Genomic DNA, 15,080 nt, shown 5'->3' with positions numbered 1-15,080 from the left:
TATTTAACAGCACTCACAGTGAAGACAGCAGAAGTGCAGGTACTCTAGCCGTGAAGCTGTCAGGCTGTAGTCTCATTTGGCAAGCAAGCTTCAAGGAAAAAATAATAATAATAAAAAAAATCACACCACAAAGCAAATCCCACCAAGGTCTGATTCACCAATCTGAGCAAATCCATCGATTCTCATTGCACGGATTCACACTCAATTCAGTTGCTGATGCATTGACCGTGACGGCAGCCAATATGACAAAAGGCTTTTCCAGACCACTGTGGGGTGAAACACTCCTTTGGTCGCATCCTCGTTCTCTGCTGGTGAATATGTCCTGTTGCTGTTCTCACACTGGTGGTATTCTGGACCTGGGATGTGGAAGGGACGGGCTGGAGGAAGCAAGTGTTGTCCCATTGCAAACCATTTGCTTCTCATCAACTAACCTACACATCCGTCTGCTCCTGTCCTATCCTCCTTCCACCCCGTTGCCCAAAGACCTGTTCAGAGAAAATGATTGCCGAGACGGTGGGCTAGAAATGCTGCGGGTCTGGTTCCCAGGGCTCATGGATGCATGTTCAGAGCCTCCCGACTGGGGCTGGTGGGCATATGAAGATGATTTCCTTCCAAAGGAAGTCTTTCCACGCAAGTATTGCTTATCTCAGATTAATTCCCTTTTTTTGTCAGTTTGTCAATGTGAATGCCATTCAGTCTCACACCCTGCAGCCTGGAGAGATTTCAGCCTTTATCTCCCTGCAAGTCCTGCTGCGACAGTTGGAAGCAGGAAAAAACAGCCTGGAAAACAATTATAACTTACACAATTTTGTTTTATTTTTAAACTTTACTGTAATTGACAGATCCTGTTTCCAGTAAGACTGGTGCATACGCCTGCCGATTCTTTCCTAGCTGCATCCTGCGCTCTGAAGCCAGCAGGATCCCTCCAGATTTGCTCCCGGTTAAACGTGACCAGTATCTGGCTGTAGATCTCAGCTTAGGCTCAGCTCCCTATCACTGCGAAGCTCAGGTTCTCCACCTGTCACTGACCTGACTGAAATCCACTCGGGACGATCATCTTCTTACCACGCCAAGTTATGGAATGGCTCAGGAACAGTTAACGACCGTAAAAACAAACAAAAAACCCCAACCAAAACCCACCACCACCAAGTCTACTGTATTTTCACCGCGATATTACTGAGCCTTGGACGCGCACAGCACAAACCCTCGGCACTACGCTGCAGCTTTGGGAAGGCTTTGGTGGCGCGCTGCAGCTGCCGTGACATTCTGGGGATGTAAACAATACGCAATTTCTGAAGAGATGCAATATCCTCTCGGAGACAAATTACCACAGCTGGAACAAACAGGCTTTCGGGAACGCAGGCTTTTTTTTTCAGCTCTACATAAAAGTTTTTGTTTGGAGGGGCTATCTATATAAGGCAATTTGGAAATTCCCCAGTTGGAAAGGAAGCAAAGCAGCTCTGCAGCACGGGAAGAGCAACACGGGTAAAAGCTCCCCCTTGAACTCCAGGGAAGGCTTGTGCAGCCCAGCGCAGGTAGGCAGTTACCCAAGGCTCCAGTAATCCGACTGGACTGCAGACACCAGGGTCTTGAGCTGGAAAGCAGGACCTCTGCCAGCTCATGCTGAGCCATCAGCTCGATTCTGACGCAGAGGATGTGGATAGCAACTGAATCACCGACATTCCCAGCCAGCTCCAGGTTTTCCTCAGCTCACCTGACTGCCCCACTATGTCGCAGTTAACTTGAAACAGCTACAGGCTGGAGGGCATGAACTCGAACTCCAGCGACTCCAGAAATGCCATTCTGACACAGCAGAGAGGATCAGGCCCTGCCTTGCCAGTTCTCAGTTAACAGTGTGTCATGCAGTCTCCAGCCTCAAGTCAGCTCTTATTTTTGTTTGACTTGGAAGACAAACTACAAAAATAGACATGTTTACTCGCTGCATTCACCAGTTTTATTTTTCTCAAAAGTTGCCCAGTGCCTAGGAATGGCTCCACAGTGAGGTAAGATCGAGCTTACAGATGGCATCTTTCATCCCACAGCACCCTCAAAAGTCACACAGGACAAAAATACAGCCACTTCTGGGGTGAAGCGCAGCAGCTTTTCAACTGCTTGCAGCAGTATTACGCTAAAGCTTAGGCTATGTGAAAAAAAACTTGCAGCACCTACTCTGGAAGAATGCAACTGCCCAAATCAGAGTAGTGTCACTATAGTGGGAAAGGCTGCTTCCCATCCAAAAATTGAAGAACTGGCTGCAGAGTTGTTAAGACCCACTTAAAAATAGCCTGGTAACATCCAGCAATAAGAAAATACTTCTTCAGAAACGGTGCCACGGGTGGGCACTCTCGCTATTTCCCCCCCTCCAGCATGGTGTCGTGCCAGGACACAGCATCCCAGCGTTCTCTCGTACACGCTTGCAGCGGCCTACTTCAAAGTGAAGGAATTTGTGGAAAGAACACACGGATAGACACAAGGATGTCAGAGGTCTGATGCCGAGAGAGGGATGAGGTTCTCTAAGCAATTGCCTGCTCACGTGTGCTGATTTCAGCTGGGACAGGGTTAATTTACTTCCTAGTAGCTGGTGCAGTGCTGGTTTGGATTTAGCGTGAGAATAACACACTGATGTTTTGGTTGCTCCTAAGTAGCTCTTATCCCAAGTTAAGGATTATTTTGTTCATTTTCCCATGCTCTGCCAGCAAGCAGGTGTACAAGAAGCTGGAAGGCAGCATGGCCAGGACAGCAGACCCAAACTCAGTACATAAATTGGGGGGAGTTGGCCGGGGGGGGGGGTGGATCACCACTTGGGCATCAGCACGCAGGTGTTGAGCGAGTGCATTGTGCATCACTTGTCCTGGGTTTTATTTCTCCCTCTTTTTGCTGTATTCCTTTTCACTACAATTACTACACTATGGTTATTATTCTATTCCATTTCATTTTAGTTAAACTGTTCTTATCTCAAAGCACAAGCTCTACCTTTTTTCTCGTTCTCCTCCCCGTCCCAGCAGGAGGGAGGAGGAGTGAGCGAGCAGCTGCGTGGTGCTTAGTTGCTGGCTGGGGTTAAACCATGACATCATGCTAGAGGCTTCGGTTCCCTCTGGCTCCCAGGCAGCGTACAATTTGCTCCTCAGGTTTTACAAAATCTGGGCAACACGTACTTGAGTGAGCTCTGAAGGAGTCAACTGGTCATAAAGCATCAGCTCTCAGGCTCCAAAGAGACTTACAGCCCCCAGGATGCTCCTGAGCTGGGAAGGACCAACAGCCTCAGTTCCTCTCCAGCTCCACATCCTGGGCATCTCCTTGCTCTTTCCGCAGAAGTCTGCCTTGAGGAATTCCAGACGGTATCAACACTAGGAAAGGGACAGTGGAAGCCGCCCAGAAAGGAAGAACCTAGGCCTTCTGACAGGCCACAAGACAGATTTCAGCTCCTTTGAACTCCAGCTTCCCAAAGGAGTTCCTACAGCAAGCCAGCCTCGGCACACCACGCCTCCATACCTGCCATCTCTCCTGATTTCAAACCTGCACCACATCTGTGGGTAACTTATTGCAGAGAAATAATATCAGAGCAAAAGGAAATGGTAATTAATGCTGTTGCCAATTTATCCTGAGAATTAGCATCAGTTAGATAAACTGAGGAGGGAGCAGTTTGCTGAGCAGGATGCCAGAGTTAGAACCCTGGGGACAGACCCAAGGTAAATAGTGTCTCCTCACTGCAGCTTTAGTGCCACGTTGCACCAGCTGTGCGCTCGGCATCTCTCTTGGGTCAGAATCCAACTTGTCTGGTCCCCTTCTGCTTTTCTTGTGCCCATTTTCATCTACGGTTTTGTTCTGCTAATATTCTAGACAACTGCAGCAGCCCACTAGCTCTTTGCAATGGCATTTAGAAAGAGCATCACAGGGTGACTGAACAGGCACACATTCATTTGAGTCATACCACGGCATTTTGGGAGTGGAGGAGCGTTTATAAGTGAAATGCCTTTTCATTTATAAAGGGCCATTTTTTTCCACTTCTCAGTGAGATGATGTAGTGGCTGTCAGTGCTGGAACATGTGAGCAAGCTGCCGAAGAACAGCTCGATCAAAAGAGCATCTTGACTGCAAGTTTTATAGGTAGGTGTGGGGGGGGTTGAACCCCACCAGCAGCAGGAAACTCATGGGTCAAAGTAAGGACAGTTTAGTGAGTGAAGCAAAGCCACGTGCACAAGCAAGGCTAAAGAAGGAACTTATTCACTACTTCCCATCAGCAAACAGGTGTTTATCCACTTCCCGGAGAGCAGGGCCTCACCACACGTAAAAGTTATTTGGGAAGACAAATGCTATAGCCCCAGAAGTCCCCATTTCCCCTGAGATTTTATTGCGGAGTACGTCATACCTTAAGGAATATCCCTGTTGCCAATTCAGGCCAGCTGTCCCAGCTGCATCCCTCCCAGCTTCTTGCACACTTCCAGCCTGCTCAGTGGAGGGGTAGTGGGCACAGATGGAAGAAGAAACCTTCGCCACTGTGCAAGCACAGCTCAGCAATAGCCAAAGCATCGGCGCATTATCAATGCTGCTAAAGTGGCAAATCCAAACCACAGCACCATACGGGCTGCTGCGAGGAAAATTAACCCCATCCCAGCCAGAGGCAGTAGGCTAGAGCAGATCATGGGGCTGCCAAGTGCAACAAAGAGCCTGCACGGGATGTTGAAGCGCTGGAAGGCGATGCCTCTGCACCCCTTTTCCTCACAGCGTTCAGGAGCAGAGGTTGGATATCAAGGTGCCAGGCAAGGAGAGCAGGACTTCAGATCCTGTAGCAGAGAAGTAGTTCAGCAAGAGGACTGTCTTCAAGGCAATCCAGTGTCCAGAAGGACTGGGAAAGTGCTGGGCTTGACCCTCTTCTGTCCATCCAGTCACCCATCCAGGACCAGAATGCTCGAAGTGCTCTGTCTGCCTCCAAAATGGGCTTATGACGGCCTTGGCAAGGCAGTCCCAGAAGGCAGGTCATAAAGGTTACGTGTCTAGCAAGCACTGTTATCACCGGTTTTGTTTGACCACATTTAGTGGATATGAGCAAGAACCAGAGTGAACAAAGTCAGACTGGAAGAAGGAGAGGCCCAGCTTCAGCTGGTAGGTCTTGGTGCTGCTACATTGCCTCAAACCTGATGCAGAGCTGTGACCCTGCAGACTCCACCATCTGTTGAAATTGCCCCAGCGCAGCCTGTGGAGCAAAGCTGCCGATATCAGACCAGCTCCCCTGCAGGCCAGCTCCCATCACCAGGCAGTAAAATTGTCCCAGGCCTGAGAAAGCATGCCCTGAATGAGCAGACCATTCCAAAATTCAGCTGCATCCAATGTAATCCATCCATCGGGGCAAGAGATCACATCATTATACTGTGGGGCATGCAGGAACCATGTTTTAATGATATAATGCTGTTATTGTCTTCAGCACAACTGGCTCAGAGCTAACAGCAGCTGCTGCTGCTTTCAAGTTTAAAAAAAAAAAAGTCCTTGAAGTAGAAACTGCAGCGATGGGCTGGTGCGGGGCTTTGCACTGTTATTGTTGAGCCAGCCATAAAAACGGACTTGACTGTTGTTAAGAGCCAATACGTCCAGTTTCATCATGGGCCGAGAGGGATGATATTAGGAAAAACAGACCTCTGTATGCAGCAGCACTTCGAGTCAGGCTCGTTTATGACCTAGCTGTGCAGCAGCCTGAGTTTCCAAACCGCAGCTGGGCCAGTTTTGTTTACAAGCTGACAAAACTGCATGGAGTTCAACCAGCTTCTTGTATTCGCCTTGCATCTGGGGTTCTAAAGCGTTGTAAATTTGTAGGAGCACAACGAGATAATTTGCAGAGTTACAGGAGCAAAGAGCAACCTGATAACAGAGGGGAGAAAGGCAGGAGGGCTGGATGCCAGCAGTGCAAAGCAGAGCTCTCCGGACTGACCAGTCTGCCACAGTCCAGGCTCACTTACCCATCTGAATTCAGATGGGTATCTCGGCCCCAGAGATTTCACTTTCTCCTTGCTCCTGCCTGGAACTGTTGTAATTCCTTTAACCCATCATAACTGCTCACAGCTAGGGTAGGCTTCCCTGCACAGTGAAGGGGTAGAAGAGGAGAAACAGCAAAACACAACCTAAGTGGCTCCCTGCTCATTCAGAGGCTTCTGGATTCCTCCCTTGGTCAGGTAGGTCAGAAATAGCCAACATCTCTGGCCCTGTCTCTCCCAGTTACCGTAAAGGCTCCTCTTGGGTGCAGCAGGCTGAATTAATAGCTGTTGGGTTGTCACAACGCATCCTCCAGCCCACTGCCAGGGACGCTAGTGCCTGTCCACATGCATCAAATTCCCTGCCAAGGAAGGGCTGGCAGAGACCTCTGCGCTTCACTGCTTCAGTCCTGTGCTGTCAGCTCAGCCCAGGGCCGGGAAGAACAGCAGGACAGGAAACACTAACGCTCCAAACAAATCGGCAGGACACAGGCTCAGCCGTTTTTGTGTGTACAAAAGCCACAGACTCCCTCAAAATACACGCCGTCCGTGCAGCGATCACAACCCCGACATTAACACTGGGGGAGGAGGACAAAGACGTGCAAATTGACTTCTGGAGCCTGAGTCTTCGCAAGAACTGTGTTCTCAAGCCCTGCTTTGCCGTGACAACGTTGCCATAATTAAGTGTGTAGAAGTTACACGTAAAGAGCTCAATCCCCAGTGCCAGGAACTGCAAAGGAGCGAGGGTGCAAACCTGGGTGGGCCCATAATAGTCCCTAGCAGAGACCCACCAGGTCTTTAAGGCCAGAATCTCTTTCCAAAGACTGAAGAACTTGTGTTATGAGCTTCAGAGAGGCCCAAAGACTTACAGGGATGCAGACCAGAGATTCCCGTATCCTTGCTGAACCAACTACTCCATGCAGCTCATACTGCTTTTGCTTGGACTTAGCTGGGCACATGAGCTTCATGACTCTGAAGAGAGAGGAAGCTTTCATGTTTATCCCTGAGAAACCATGGGCATCTACAGGCAAAGAGAGACAAACTCCTGTGGGAGAAGTTATTGTATTCCCTCCTGAGCTGCAGAATCTGGTAAGAAAGTACAGTGTCAGCCTAATATCAAGGTGGAGAGCAACGGCCATGCTATAGCTTACCCAGGACACCAGTCCCACTGCAGGCTATAGCTTACCCAGGACACCAGTCCCACTGCAGGCTGTGCTCCAGAGCACTCTCGACACCTGGCTTCAGCAGGGAGGAAAACACCGAAGGGTTTTCCCTGGAAGTGCCTTTCATTCCAGACCTGACATTTCCACTGAGTGGTCCCCGGAGAATACAGCACCTTCATATTAATGTGAAATCTGCTCTTTTCCCAAAGCCAGGCTGCCCTGCAGCCCTTCGGTCAAACCCAAAGCAGCAGCTTTGCCGGTGGGTCACGCTGCACAGAGGATTGACTGAAGTCAGACAGAACTTGAGGCTGGTTGTACAGGACTTACCAACCTGCTGGGTCAGACTCGGCTTTGCGTGGGGAATCTAAACCTGGGAGTCTCTAGCAGAGATTGTCTAAGCCTTCAGATTCCTGCCTCGTTTCCATCTCAAGACAGGATTTTACTGCATTTCTCACAGCTGGACCCAGACTGTAGTCTCACTTTACTTGCTGGGAACCAGAGCAGCTCTGAAAATTGGACCCACTTCTAAGCAGTACAAATGAGGTCTGGATGCAGCAGTCGACTTTTAACCAAAGGCTATTTGCAGTGGGTCATTTTCCCTATTGCTTAACTTCTATTGCCTATCTCTATCCTGTTAGGGAAGCCCAGACAATCTGGAAAAGCCAAATTTAAGAGAACCTCCTTAGAACTGGGTTCTCTGAGGAATTTCCAGCTGTGCAATAAGCTGCTCTTGCCCATTGAATGGCAAGTTCTCGGCCTTGAGAACTCTCAGCCTCTCTCAATAATTGTAGTCTCTTAACATGTCAGCCTGGGAGACAGAAGACAATTTGGAGCAGCCTGCAGGCGCACACACACACACACACCAGAGAGCAAGATATGGCAGAGAAATCATTCTGCACGCATGCAAAGACGACTCATGTGTTTGGACAGTCTTCCTCAGCTTGTTTGTCTGCAGGGTGGCTAAGGGAGGAGCCAGTAAAGAAACAACCAAGCCAAAGGACATCAGCTTCTCTCCCCAGGAGGCTGGGTTGTCATCTATTTCGCTTACTTCAGCTTCTGTACCCAATTTCTTTGGATCTCACCAGCAATTGTTACGACAGTTTTACAGCCGAATACCCCGTGCAGCTCTGCGGGCTGTGACAGACCGCTGTGTGGTTTTTGAATGCCTCAGTTAACTCCATCGTGACATCTCTGGTACTTGCATTTCGAGCGGTGGCAAGCAGTGGTTGCGTGAGGAGAGGCTATCAGGGCAGCAGCGCCCCTCACAAGCGCATGCCCCGGTGCTGCCACCCAACACGGCAAGCCAGCAGCACGGGGTGGTTTCTGTTCCCATCAGCAACGTGGCTGTATTTCAGGTGTTGCTTTATTTTTAGAGGCTTGTGTAAATCTTGCCAGGCTCTGTGGAGTTTTTAGCTTGCGGTGTGGGGGGAAGCAGGCCGAGACATTGATGAATGAGCCTCTGAGCACCCATCAGACCTGCATCCAGTCACAACAGGAAAGGGAAGCCATACGTGACTTGTGAGTTCCTATCAGGAGAGACGGCCTGGCCCCCACTTCAAGCGCAGCTGCAGGAGTGCCGGCCAAGCTCTGCTCTCTGCTCACAGCCTGGAATTCGGGAGACAATGAGGCTGATTTTCCATCAGCCTCAATACTCAGGTGACGGAGCCTCTCCACTCCCACCTCCGCAGGTCTCCTTCTCCAACAGGGGCAGAGGAGCAGAGGTACCAGTCCTCTTATTTTTACCCTTTGAGACTGGAGGAGCTTAGTTTCAGAACAAGGGTGGTCTGAAGACAGGCGTGCTGGGATGGAACAGGGTCAGCACTGGTGTGGCTACAGCAGAGGAGTGTGACTGGACCAGTCTGGGTCAGGGATTTCCAGAGTCCCACTGCAGAGGTCGTTTCTCTAGGAACTGTATTCAGTTTCAGGGTTTAGAACTGGACTGCCTCTGAAGTAGGCTTTGCTGAGGACTCACTTTTCATTCGAAGCTTTTCACCCCCTCTCAGTAACAAGGCAAAAACATCTGAGCAGGAACAAGGCTTCAAGCACAGAAAACAATCACCCTTTTTGTCTGAACCCAGCAAAGCAGCTGAGTGGGAGGAAAGGGAATGACTCCCTGTGCTGTCAGCAGGGCTCCTCCAGCCCAGCTGACCTTGGCTAGCTCACTCTTCGCTCCTGTAACGCTTGGAAACTCGTCCCCCCACGCTGGTTAGCGTCAGAGTGGGGATTTTCTCTCCAGCCTCCACACCAGCCCCTGAAAGCCCTCGGTTTAGGACTCTGCTCTTCCCCTATGCCTTGCCTCTCCTTTTCACAGGGCCTAGCATGGGATGAGCTCTAGGTCAGAGCTGAGTTTCCCCTTCAAGGCACTGATTCTTCATTTTCCACCTGTTCAGCAAGTTCTAGAGATGGAGATGCCTTGTGGATCCAGGCCTTGGTACACAGAAGCCACAGACAGGATGAAAGCATCAACACGCTGAAATCTAGAAGTAGGGAGAGGGGGGGAAGCCTTCTTACCATCAGCAAGTTGCTGTTTGCAGTTGAAAGAAGGCAGGTGGGGCACAGGGTCCTAGGTTAGAAACCCTGCTGCACACACAAGCCTGCATGAAGCAGAGGGTTCTGCCGGGAAGCGCTATGCCTTACAGCCATCCTTTCCTCATTGCAAGTCTTGCCAGCCTCGTACTCCTCCCACGTCAGACTAGGGAAATAGTTGCAATTCCAGCAGTCCATAAAGAGGTGACTCGATGCATGAAAGCGGTCAAAACAATTCCCATCTATTTCGGGGATAAGAGACTTTTGTTCTAGAGCTGGGTGCTGTAATGCCTGACCCAACGATGAAAGACCAAGAGCAAAAATACTCCCCTGCAAATAAGTGGCACTATGAGACAGAAATACCCTCCCTGCTCTCCACCCTTCCACGAAGACACAGGCTTCCTCTACAGAAAAGGATTTGTTTCTTCAGTCAAGACACAGGTGATGTGAATGCAGAGTCCCATCCAGCCATCCACCAACAGAAAAATCATACACTTTCTCTGCAAATATTTAACCAAAATGTCTCTTGTTTAGCAGGCAGGCTCTGTCCTTAGAGTCTCAGGCCTGGTCCCTGACTCTTCAGCTTCCCACAGCAAAGATGCTCAACACAGAGGGCTGCACCATGGGCTTTGCCGGAATCCTCTCCATAAGCCACCGGTCCTGTACATGGGTCTGTACCTGCTTAATTTGACAGCAGAGGATAGTTGTCATTGTTCACCAGTTTCCTTGTGACTCTGGGAAGCTTGTAAACACTCGGGCACACATTACATAGACACTTGGACATGAAGTGGGTTGGAAGGACTAGAACTGGGATTGCAATCCACAGCAGCAGAGCACTTCACCGGGCTCACTGCTCTCAGTTAGCAACGCTAGTGATTTATTTACATTTCCAGGGCTTTCTAGTTTAGTTTTTCACGTTGGTAGGATTACCCAGCCCTAGTCACACTCCTTACATCTATAATTAGACCTTGCACATCGTTAACTTTAGCAGCAAATGACCTGAAGCTCTCCCACTTGATAACACTGACTATCTCCCACGCCTTGAAATGGGGACATGGAGAACTAGAAAAATGCTGCAGATATTTCTCATTAGATTAGTCAGTAAATATATGATCAGAGCCACCCCAGGTTACCCTGAAACAAGTGTACTTGTCTTGGCAATATCCCTGGGTAAGTACAGACTCGCTCCTTCAGCCTTTTCAAATGAATACACCTTACCTTCTACCCCATCATCTGCTCAAGCTACCTGAGGACTACCACTGTCAACACTCTTTACAAGGTAGTTCTTATCCACATCTCTTCCAACAAATGCATGGAGTAGCATCAAGACACACTAAGTGACAGATTTATGCTAATGTCTGGATCTGTGGCTACACTCCTCACTTCCCTTCAGGAGAGGAAAGAGGAATCAATCAAATAAGAAGCATTACTCGGGTTGGAAAGGAATTGAAATCCATTGTGGGGTTTCTAAACAGATTAGCCTTATGGAAATCCGCCACTGCAGCAAATTCCTAAAGAATAGTCCTAGAAACCCCCCAAAAAGGTGACAGGTTGCTGGGAATGCCACTAAAAGTTCAGAGAAATAGCAACTGAGAAACAGCTGAACACATACCAACACGGACACACACCTCTAGGCAGGCTTATACTCAAATCCTGGCCTTTACTGAAAACGTGAGACTTTGCAATTCCAGCTATCCCTCCCCTTCCCAGCTGCCGTGCTGAAGCAAGCAAGAAATGAGGTACTCACCGCTTCCACAGCCATTTTCACCCTTAGTTCTCAAAAGATGAGGCTAACCAGAGCTGCACACATATATAGATGGGATGCAGGGCAGAGCAAGGGGAGGAAGTGATCACCCTTAGGCGCGGTCAGCTGGTGATCTCAGGTGGTGCCACCACTGCTCAAGAGAAGCGGCAGGGAAGCTTTGTTCAAACTGGGCTGCTGTGAACGGGGAGGGGGGGGGGCCTGCCCTAACGCCTAGTCCAGCTTGCACGTCTGTGGTGCAGAGGAAGCCTGGCAGATCCTGTTCAGCTGAGTTCTCCCACACATGGGGCTTTTTCTGCCTCTGCACCGCTTCCTGGCACCTGTCAAGGGTGTTGCTGAGCTGGCTCTTTCCCCCTGAAAGGCACTCGGAAATCAGAGCTTCTCTCTTCATGTGCTTTGTCCCTCCTCATCTCTGTGACTGACCGGCTCTTGAGAGGCCATTGCAAGCTTGTGATGCATGAAACATGGTGGCAAGGTGTCACAGAGGAGTAAACAAGAAAAACAGACGCAGAATGGAACGGTGAAACTGAAAAAAAAAAAAAAAAAAAAAAAAGGAAGTTTTGTTTGCGCTCTTCCTTTGAGGCTGCTTGAGTTATGCCTGCATCGTGATGCATGGAGGCTGCCAAGACCACCTCTCCTGGCACAGAATTCCCTGCAGATCTCCAAAGCAGTGGTGAAATTCTTGGGAGTTCTTCACTCTTGTCTCCTGGGCCTTCAGACTAGTCTACGGCTAGGTGTGAGGAGACACCCTTTGCCCCAGGTTTCATCAGCCTTTGCTAGCTGGAGAACCCAGCAAAAATGCAGTCTTTTCACACATACGCGTTAGACCTCTGACCCTAAGTGGAATTAAACGTTTTCCAGGATTTTAGATCAAAAAGCAGACACTCGGTACGTTTAGTGCAGCGATTCCTGGACTCTTTTGCGTTGCAGTTGTTCGTTAATCAGCGATGACAAGACGTTCCTGTGTTGCAGTTTTGGAAGGAGCATGAAAGCTGGAGACTGAGCCTATGTCACGTACGTGCAGTAAGTATCCTAAATCCTTCTGCAGCAGACATAACCACGTTAAAGGGGATGCCAGCAGGAATGCAAAGACCTAGTTATGTCCTAGGGTAGACCATGGTAAGACACCCTGCACATGAGGAGTCTCAAGCCCAAAGACAAAGTTTTTCATTTCTGGTCATGAACGATCTAGACAGTGGGAGGAACTCCAACAGTGACCTCATGAAAATGTCTTGTGCCAGAGAAACACTTGGCCAAGCTTTGGAGAGAATTTTTCTTGTCTCCAGAATGTTCACGGGGTTTTGCTGAACAGCCTTATCCAGCAGGATTGACAGTGAGATGGTGCATCTGCTCGGAACAGCCGCTGCCCTGGGGTACAGATAGTTACAGGAGAAGAACCTCTATTGTCTGTGAGCCTCAGGCTGAATTGCTTTCTTATATCTTTCTAGTCTTTCTTGGGACAACAAAGGGGTCTTGCTGGTCTCCAGGTTTTCCTTCTAATTATTGTTAGTGGGAGTCTGTGAGTTACTGTGAAATGGTTCAGAACACATCTTTATTGCTCTAGAGAAGAGTTTCCTTCTTCTGGAAATGGGGATGTTCTCTGCATAACAGCCATCGAAGTGCCAGCATCCTCCCCAGCATCTTTCCCAACTCACATTCACAGTGGCAAGAGAACCTGCTGCTGCGGCACTCAGTATTTTTCGCCGACTGCGAAGCACTCAGCGTGCTGAAAAATACTGCGTGCTGATTCCAGACATGCTGCAGTGTACGGCATCCTTCTGCTACCAACACCAACGGAGAGTAAGCTGAGGGCACCAGCATCGTTGCCTTGGGATTTGACCTTTATTAAGCTCACAAATCCAATGTAAACAATCCCTTTTTTGCTTCAAATCCTTGTACTGAAAAGCTGGCAGTTATGCTGGGATGAGAGTTAACTCTCCATCATTGACAACTGTGACTCGAAGTACCCTTTCTGGTGGGAATGAGGGAATTCTGCTGCTACAACTCCAAGAAATCTCAAACTGTGTTTTTCCAGCTCACGTGCAATGACAAACCTGTTCTCAATCACTGCTGTCTTGATGAGACAACCGAAAAGATGGGGGTTGTCAACCCCTTTGGCTACCACATTTGTGCGGCTAGGATTACAGCAAGGAGCAGCGAGAAGTTAAATGGTCAAGGCAAGCACCAAAAAGCCCCATCAACAAAAGGCCCTTTATCAGAGCAACCCAGCGGCCGAGTTCCACCCACAGCACCTTTGCAAACCCCAGGGAAACCTGATTTGCCAAGTGCTAACAGGAACGGTCTAGCCCGTGTAGACGGGCAGGCACAGAGCCGTGCCTAGCTACTGAAAACAAACTAGAGAAATAACAGTCACCCACACCCTTATTCCACTCTATGACATCCTTAATTGCAACAAGGCAAAGGGTTTTCTGCCTTACCCCTGCTCGCTCTATTTATGTTGGATATGCCGTGTTGTGTTATTAATAAGTAAATCAGAAGGCTGAATGAACTCTTTCCCTACAACCTGAACTAAAAACCTCTTGTGGTCTGAAAAAATCTGTCTAATTTCCTCACTATGCTTCTTTTTTTTCCTCCAGATTTCTAAGTACCCGGAGTCCAGTTATGACTAGAAAGCACAAGGCAGAATATCCCAAGCAGAGCGTTTGCCTGGTGCGTTTGGCTCAGATGGAGTCGGGAAGCAACAGCAAATTAAATGGCCATGGCGCATCCAGCCGCGGCGTGAAGTGCAGCTGGTGCCTGCAAGAAAAGCGGTCTTTGTAAAAGCATCTGTGCCCCAAAGCTGACAGAATTCCACCCTCCCTGTCCATGGGTGGAGACCTCACGAAGGGAAAGGCAGTGTGAGAAGGGAACGACATCCCCAAGAAGAAGAGCTATCCACAGGCAGTTTGCAGAAAGGTGGTCGGATCTCTTCACCCCATCCCAGGTCATGTTGTGGTAAAGCCTGAGCCTGTGGCAGGAAAGCCAGTCCCTGACCGTGCTGCATGGCTGAGCTCATTTCAAGAGATAAGGACGTTTATTTTCCAGCTGGACTCAGCTCACGCTTGTTCCTTTGAAACAGCGAGTGCCATGTGAGTGGAGGGACTCTGTTTACACCTCAGCAGCAGACACAGCCTTTGCAGATGATTTAGGAAGGCGAAGGGATCCAGGATGGCTGAAAAAGTGGGACTGGGAATGCAAGGGCTGGCAGCCAACGTGAGACCACGCTCACCCCAGCTAAAATAGAAACCAAAAGGCCGAACTCTCCCTGCTACCGCTGACCTCAAGGACAGGCTGGGTCACAGCAGTCTGAGGGCTTCCTAAAGCGCTTGGTGTGGAGGAGCTCAACTGGGTCCCCGTCTTCTTTTTCATGGCAAGCACTTCTCCATTTTTCCCGGCACTCCCTCTAAGCTCAGCCGCTGCAGTGCCCTCGAGGAAGTTTCCTCTGGGTCCCCCACGACGCAGAGCTCTTACAATCCTTTGCTCCTCTTAGGTGCAGCAAAACGCTGTGGTGGACCTTACACTGTATTTTTTACTGATAAACAAATGGGTCACATCACAACTGTACCCAGAAGACTTACTCATGCTGCTTGAACACCTCTCCCTCTACATACATCCACACACACAGATCCACACGCAGCAGGAGCGAGATACGCAGCCTCGGAGGAGC

The sequence above is a fragment of the Leptosomus discolor genome, chromosome 20, assembly GCF_034619465.1.
Source record: "Leptosomus discolor isolate bLepDis1 chromosome 20, bLepDis1.hap2, whole genome shotgun sequence".
NCBI classification, from domain to species: domain Eukaryota; kingdom Metazoa; phylum Chordata; class Aves; order Leptosomiformes; family Leptosomidae; genus Leptosomus; species Leptosomus discolor.
Note: the sequence above shows the minus strand (reverse complement) of the source record.